The sequence below is a fragment of the Rattus norvegicus genome, chromosome 9, assembly GCF_036323735.1.
Source record: "Rattus norvegicus strain BN/NHsdMcwi chromosome 9, GRCr8, whole genome shotgun sequence".
NCBI classification, from domain to species: Eukaryota; Metazoa; Chordata; class Mammalia; order Rodentia; family Muridae; genus Rattus; species Rattus norvegicus.
Window position 1 is genome coordinate 106,389,385 of NC_086027.1, and position 7,159 is coordinate 106,396,543.

At 40.0% G+C, this 7,159-nt stretch overlaps 1 pseudogene; it reads right to left on the minus strand.

The window, feature by feature from the left end:
• Positions 1-6,253: 6,253 nt before the first annotated feature.
• LOC120094926 (small nucleolar RNA SNORA17) lies at positions 6,254-6,378 on the minus strand (annotated as a pseudogene).
• Between the last annotated feature and the right edge of the window lie 781 nt (positions 6,379-7,159).

Sequence of the window (7,159 nt, forward strand, 5' to 3'; positions counted from 1 at the left end):
GCAGGAGGTAGCGAAAATGAGGGCATTGTAGCCTGATGTCTGTCTTGACGGGACCCAGCTGAAAGTCCTTGAGATCAGGAATCCAAGCAGGCCAGTTCGGCATTCTGAGGACGAGCTTCACCAAGCTATACATTCTGCAATATAATTCTCAAAACAAAAGTTTTATTATCAAGATATCTTTTTTTTTATTATCTTGACTTTAGTTTTTCAGGAAGTCTACCTTTATCAATTCTAATCAGTGTAACTCTGAAAGGTGTCCAAAGCCTAATCACCCTTTTTAAAAACACGAAGACAAAACCTTTCTCCCCAAATACCATGTTCTTTACCCTGTAACCAGAAAAGCTTGTCTCTTGAACTCTCTCACAGAGAAATAACCACCAGACTCAAAGTGACACCCATTATGAAAATTAAAACAATTTTTAAAAGGAAGTAAGCTAAAGGGTAGTGTATGAGTCCGTTTAGACTTCTCTAATCTGTCATGTCAGGAAATTGACCCAAACTTCCCAAGGAGTAAAGAGAATATGAGCCTCCTGCTGTGGTAAATATCACAAGCCCTCACTAACTGGCATTGTCGAGCCATGTGGCATTAGTGGCTTAATTTATAAAACAATTTAATCACCTTTTTATTAATATCAATATCATTACCAAGAAGAAGTAAGCAACTTGTCAACTAAGATTTTAGCTCAAAATACATCTATCTGTTAAGCTTTCTGCCTGGCATCAGACTTTTATTTATTAATAACTTCTATAATACATGTGTGAATTCACTCTACTTGGTGTACAAACTTTTATTTTATAATAACTTTATAACTGGAAAATATCACCACTCTGCACTTGGAGTCAGTGACTAATTTTCCCTAAGTCCTGAACTGTGAGTGAAAATCCCCATGTAATTTGGATAAACTCTGTACTCTCTCCTTCTAAGTATAAAAATAAATTTAATCCCATTTCCATTAATACCTGTCTGTCATTAAGAAGCAGGCAACTTGTCAAACCAGAAATTTTCATGGAGCCCACGTTAAGAGAATCTGAGTATCCAGTAGACCAAAATATTACTATCTATCTATTACGCTATCTAGCTGGACCATCAGACTTTATTTATTAATAACGTATACAATATGTGTCTGTATTTACTCTGCCTGGTGTTACAGGCTTTTATTTATTTCTACCTGGTTCTGAATCGTGGGTAAAATTCCTCACATGATTCAGACAAACTCTGTATATAAGTACTCTAAAAGCAAATAAACCACCATTTTAAATAAATCTAATCAACAGCTAAGGAAGCAGGCAGCTTCCATATTTTTAGCTCTCTGTGGCTAAGAGCAGTCTACACTTTTCACAGTAGGGGACCCGAGCTTGCCAGCCTCTGCCTCTGTTTCTATTGTTAAAGATTCTCACCATGCTAGTGACATCCTGTGACTCAACATGGCACTGGGCCCCTCTTAGAAAACAGAACATTCTCAGGCTGAAGAACTTCAGGTTTTAGTGGATTCTTGCCAAACATGTTGGTTTGCCACTTGTGCTGTTTTCTAGTTGATACTTCCTTTTTGGACTTATACAGTTTTGGGGGGGAATTCCTTGTATTCATGTTTATTGAAGAACTAAAAAGTAATGAAGTTCACAATTATGTCAACTGAAAGTTATTTAAATGAATAATCAATAAATATCATGCTTTAAACTCTCTCTCCTTTACCATTGTAGTCTTATTGATCCACTCTGCCTTGCTATGTTCATAAACAGCATGAACTACCAGAAGCTGAGATACCTTCTCTCAGACTTGTGTACAATTGCCAGTAACTGCACTATTAAAGCTTAAAGTACATTGACTTCAACCTCCAGTTCCACACAAATTCTAATGGAAGAGGGACTAGTTAGTGCTAGATAAAAATACATATAGAAAATAAACTTAGTTTTGCCGTGTAAGTATATTTATCATCTTAATTACTACATGCTGCCTTCCCCTAGGCATGGTATCTTCTTTATTTCTCAACTTAAGGAACTGTTGTTTTAAGAAGTTAAATACCCTTAGATATTAGTCGTCTTGAATAATAAAAACCATTAGGTCAGAGATTTCCCCAAATGCCTTAAGTTTTTGATACACACAGGTTGATGCCTCTCTTTAGTATGCCTAGTGCTTGGGAATAATATAATCAAATATCTAAAAGTAAGCTAACTTTGTTCACACCTCAGTGGCTGGTTTTGAAACTGTAATTTAATTATATTTTCCCCTGCCTTTTCCTTCCACCAACCCTCCTCACATGTTCTTCCTTCCTCTCCTTTCTGTTGACGGAGGGAAGAAAAGTGATGGGTTGAGAAGGTCCTTCTATGAAACGATGGTGTTCTCCCAGGTTTTGTATCTTTAGTTACTGAACCTGACCAGACCAGGCTGCATGGGATTATATAAATCAGTGTGTTTAATTTATCCTCTAGCCTGTAGCTTGAAAAACTGCTTAGCTTGACCTTTCTGTGCTTTATCCAATGGAGAAAATTCCAGAAAATATTACTTAAAAATAGACAGATTGCATTTTGCCTTATGATGTCCCTGTTCTGCATGTCACGTCATATCTTTATTGACCTGCTTCCTCAGAGACAAACTCAGGTCTGCTGAGCAAACGTCAGTGGTAGGGTCTCATCTGAGGAGTAGAATATGATTATGCTTTTCTCATGAAGAATTAATTGGTCTTATAAAAGTATGACTCGTTATGTATTCAGTTACAAATTAGTGATTAATAATGGGATACAAAACCAATGTTTATAACATTTTAGCATGCTAGTAATGTAGTGGCTATTTCTAAAAGATTTGATAAGGTGTTTAATGAATAATCATTTACAAAGCCTGAAATATAAAAACCTTAGGCTGTAGCACAGTGTCCCAGCCGTCTGATCCTCCTCCACAGAGAAAACCAAAACTGGCCCTTTATAAAAATATTCAAGCAGGTATTACATGCATATATATTTCTAGATGCATATACCTTTTATAATTTTAAATAAATAGTATAATACTATAGTGACACATATCAAAATCTATTTCATATTGGTCCATAAAAATCTTGTTTATCCAGCCTGGAGAGACAGTTAAATGGTAGACTGCTTACATTCCATGAATGATTCAATTGGATTTGATCTCCAGAACCACAAAAACGGGACAACATTGCTTATGTCTTTACTCTAGCATGACATGCAGACATACTATAGTTTCTTAAATTATCCCCTATAAATAAATATTTAGGTTGTTCCAAAACTCAAACTAACGTGAACAGTGCTACCCTGAGATTTTATCCTTTATCTGTTGATGAGCATTCCGGCTTGCTCTTGAGCTTGTGCTATTTGCAGATATCAAAATGGAAGTCAGTGGCAGCCTAATACTCACTGTATTGTGGGTAGTGTCCATTCTCCTGTAGTTATTTGTTACATTGTCCTGTAGTTTCGCTTAGTGCAGGTTTTCTTCTGCTAAGTTAAATTTCCCCATTCCTAGTTAAAATAACATTTTGAAGCAGATTTCATGGCATATGGCTATAGGTCTAGCACTAGAAGGCAGGAGGATTGTCATGAGCTTGTGGTCAGACTGGCTGCATAGTGAATTTGTGGAGGAGCAGTGCTACAGAGTGACAACAAACTAACCACCACTACCACTACCACCACCACCACAACCACCACCACCACCACCAACAACAACACCTAACCAACAACAGCAACAAGTAACCAACAACTAACCAATCACCACAACAACTAACTAAGCAAAAACAACAAACCAATTAACAAAACACACATTACAGTTCCTTACTCTAGACAATAAGATGTGCTACTTTTACTGAGTTGTATTTTGAGAGTAAAATGACAAAGAGCTAACTTACTTATTGAAAAGAAAAAGTATTTTAGGCATTATTATTATTATTATTATTATTATTATTATTATTATTATTATATTATTTACAGGCCTCATGTAACCTGAGTTGGAGCTTGTCATGTACCTGAGGTGACCTACTCCACTGAATACGAAGATTACAGGCATGCATCCCCATGCTCTAGTGTTCCTTTTAGTTCTAAATCTAAATTTAGTTACTGTAAATCTGGACAAGGCAAGATTTTAGTTTCTGGTGTTTTCAGGACTAGGTATTGGTGATGGGAAAGAGAAGTAGTCATGTATTTTGGCCTGACCTCACAATAAATACTGGCACAAATCCCCAATCTCTCTATAATGACACCTTCCCCTCCTCATCTGCTGAGGCACATGCCTTTTTCTTATCAATTTTTCTCGACTGGAAATCACACATCGCATAGCTTTAATAAGATGCTTGAAACAGTTTGGTGGCCTTTTAGGCAATGTTAAGCATCCCCTATAGAAGATATGCAAAGTAATATGCCAATTAAATAAAAATCCAGGAAAGAAACTTTGACCAGAATCCAGTGTGAAATTGCTTGGCAAAGGGGGTCCAAATCTGCACTCAGTAGACGGTGGGTCCATGGTGATTTAGAAAGGCTCATGTTTCAGTTTATTTAAAATTAATCAACAACTCAATAAGAAAAGCTTCAGAATAAAACCGTGAATACCAACCCTGTGCTTTGCATGAACTTCCAGGCTGGCTCAGCTGAACAATGGAGTTGTGGTAGTGCATTCACTGCCAAATGAGTTCACTGTTATCTTCTCATAACTTGCCCCTGTCAGACTGCAACTGGGTGTGTTCTGCGTCTGCGTGGCTTTTCTCCTGCAAGAACTGAATATCACCTCTGAAGTCAATTTTGCATTTTAGTTTTCAATTTCTTCTCTCTTTTAAAAGAATTGTTTATTGCTTCTTTGTGAATTTTACATCATGCACCCGAACCCCATGCATCTCCCCTCCCCCTCATAGCCATCCTCCACCCTCTCAATTCCACCCCCACCAAAAACAGAGAAGAAATAAAACCCTCGCTGTGTAAGCTGTAGTGTGTCACAGTGTGTACCACAGCATATGCTTCTGTCCGCCCCTCTTTGCTTGCAGATTCTCATTGCAATGACCTGTCGGCTTCTGCTGCTCTATCAATACTGGAACCTCCCTCGGACTCCCCTCAGATATCCCATTATTGCCCTGTGTCATGGAGATCTTCTAATTTTGGATCTGTAGGACCAGCCCCTTCATTCACTTCAGTAGTTTATTGGTGGGGATGGGGTAGATGTTAGGATGGGCAAATCCAAAGCCCTGGATCTGGACCTGAGATGGATCTGAGCTGCTCAGCCCACTGGCTGTCCTGCTCTCCTGCTCTCAGGCACCTGACTTACATAGCCTGCATCCAGGACCAGCTCTAGTGTTCTAGTGCTGAGCTGCTGCAGAGTGCTGCTACCAAGTGCTATAGTTCCCAGGGGGCAGGGCCAGGTCCCCTGCTGCCTTGTCCCCAGGCCAAGTCTCTGCCTGCTGCAGATAGGGAAGGATAAAGGGGGAGGAGGATATCTCTTCCTTATCCAAATCTCCCACACTTGTATCTCCAAGGCCTGCTTGCAACTTTCACAACAGGAACAGGGGATGGGTTGGGGTGGGGTGGGGTGACAGATTGAGAGGGAGATGGGTGACTGGAAGGACACTCTCTTAAACACTGCCTTTGCTAGGGGCAGGGTCATCTCTCCTGATCTCATGCCTCCAGGGCCAGCCCAGGTAAGGAGTGGGTCAGTTCTGTACAACCCTCAGAAATCTACATATCACTATGCAGCAGTTCAGACCAGGGACATTCATCAGGCCTTTGGTGGTTCTAGACCCCTGCTGCTGCTGCAGGGCCATGGACTCAGACATGGCCACCAGTTGCAGCATAGACCAGAACCCTACCATGGTCCCAGGTGGAAAAATTGGCTATTTACATCAGTGTTCTTCACTACTTTTGAGTCTCTAGTTCTGCATCTCTTCATTGTGCCCACATCCTTCTCTTTCTCTTTCTCTTCCATTTCTCCACCACTTACTTGCTCTCCTTAGAGGCACATTTGGGGTCTCTGAGTGTTTGGGGGTTGTCCCAGGAATGGTCTCAGGAGGGCTATGCCCTGCATGTGAATTGTGGTACTAGGCAGGGATCATCTCAGGCATGGTCTGCTTTGAGTCATATCAGGCTGGCTCTTTGCACAGACCACCTGAGTGGCCCCTTGTGAGGGCTGTCTGTCTCTGGCTCACTTTTGCCCTGGACTTGTCTGAGAGAGGTTCTTTTAGTCTCTGGCCTGCTCCCTGTCCTGGTACTCTATCCTGGTCTGCCTATCACTGGACTTGTGGTAATCTTAGACTTGCTTTCATCAGAGAATGTTAGGCTACTAATCATACAGATGTTCATAGGTCAGAGGATAGACATGGCCCCTGTCCTCTCTGCCACCTACTGATGCCCATGTGACATAGAAGCTACACCTGAAATGCTTCTAGGGACAGGCACATTTTACCTTTCTTTCTTTTTTTAACTCTTTGTCTTTACTATTTACTTTTTATAGTCCATTTATAAAAGCTCTTTCATTTGTAGATACTTCATAAGACACGGTCCAAGTTAGAGAAGACCTCACTATTGTGATAGAAATTAAACAATTTCACAATTTTCTCTTTGTTCTTCCTTTATCACCCCTCTCATTGTGCCACTGAATAGATGTTCTCCAGCTTCTTAGATGTTCCTTATTCAACGACAGATGCCTTTATGTATGAAAAGCACAGTTAGGCTTTGAAATTAGACATTTCCTTAAATTCAAGATAACTCTATATTGATATATGGCTATATTAATGTAACTAAATTCACTGAAAAAGAGTAAGCCAGAAACCAAGTTGGAGTCATGATTTGAGCTGCCTCCGGAAACCATATGGAAGTCTATAATCCATGTAGCTCAAATCTCTATGTACAAGAAAGCTACTTTTATGGTGGTGTGGATGACTGCAGGCTACTAACTGGGAAGAAGAAATGTTGAAGGCTGGGGCTGGGGATTTAGCTCAGTGGTAGAGCGCTTACCTAGGAAGCGCAAGGCCCTGGGTTCGGTCCCCAGCTCCGAAAAAAAGAACCAAAAAAAAAAAAAAAAAAAAAAAAGAAATGTTGAAGGCTACTGAGTTAACCTATCCCTATTCCAAACCAAACAACAACAAAACAACAACAAAAACAACAACAATAGCAACAACAACATCACCCACAAGAAGCCATTCCAGATAGGAAGTCACTGAAGGAGGCCTTACAA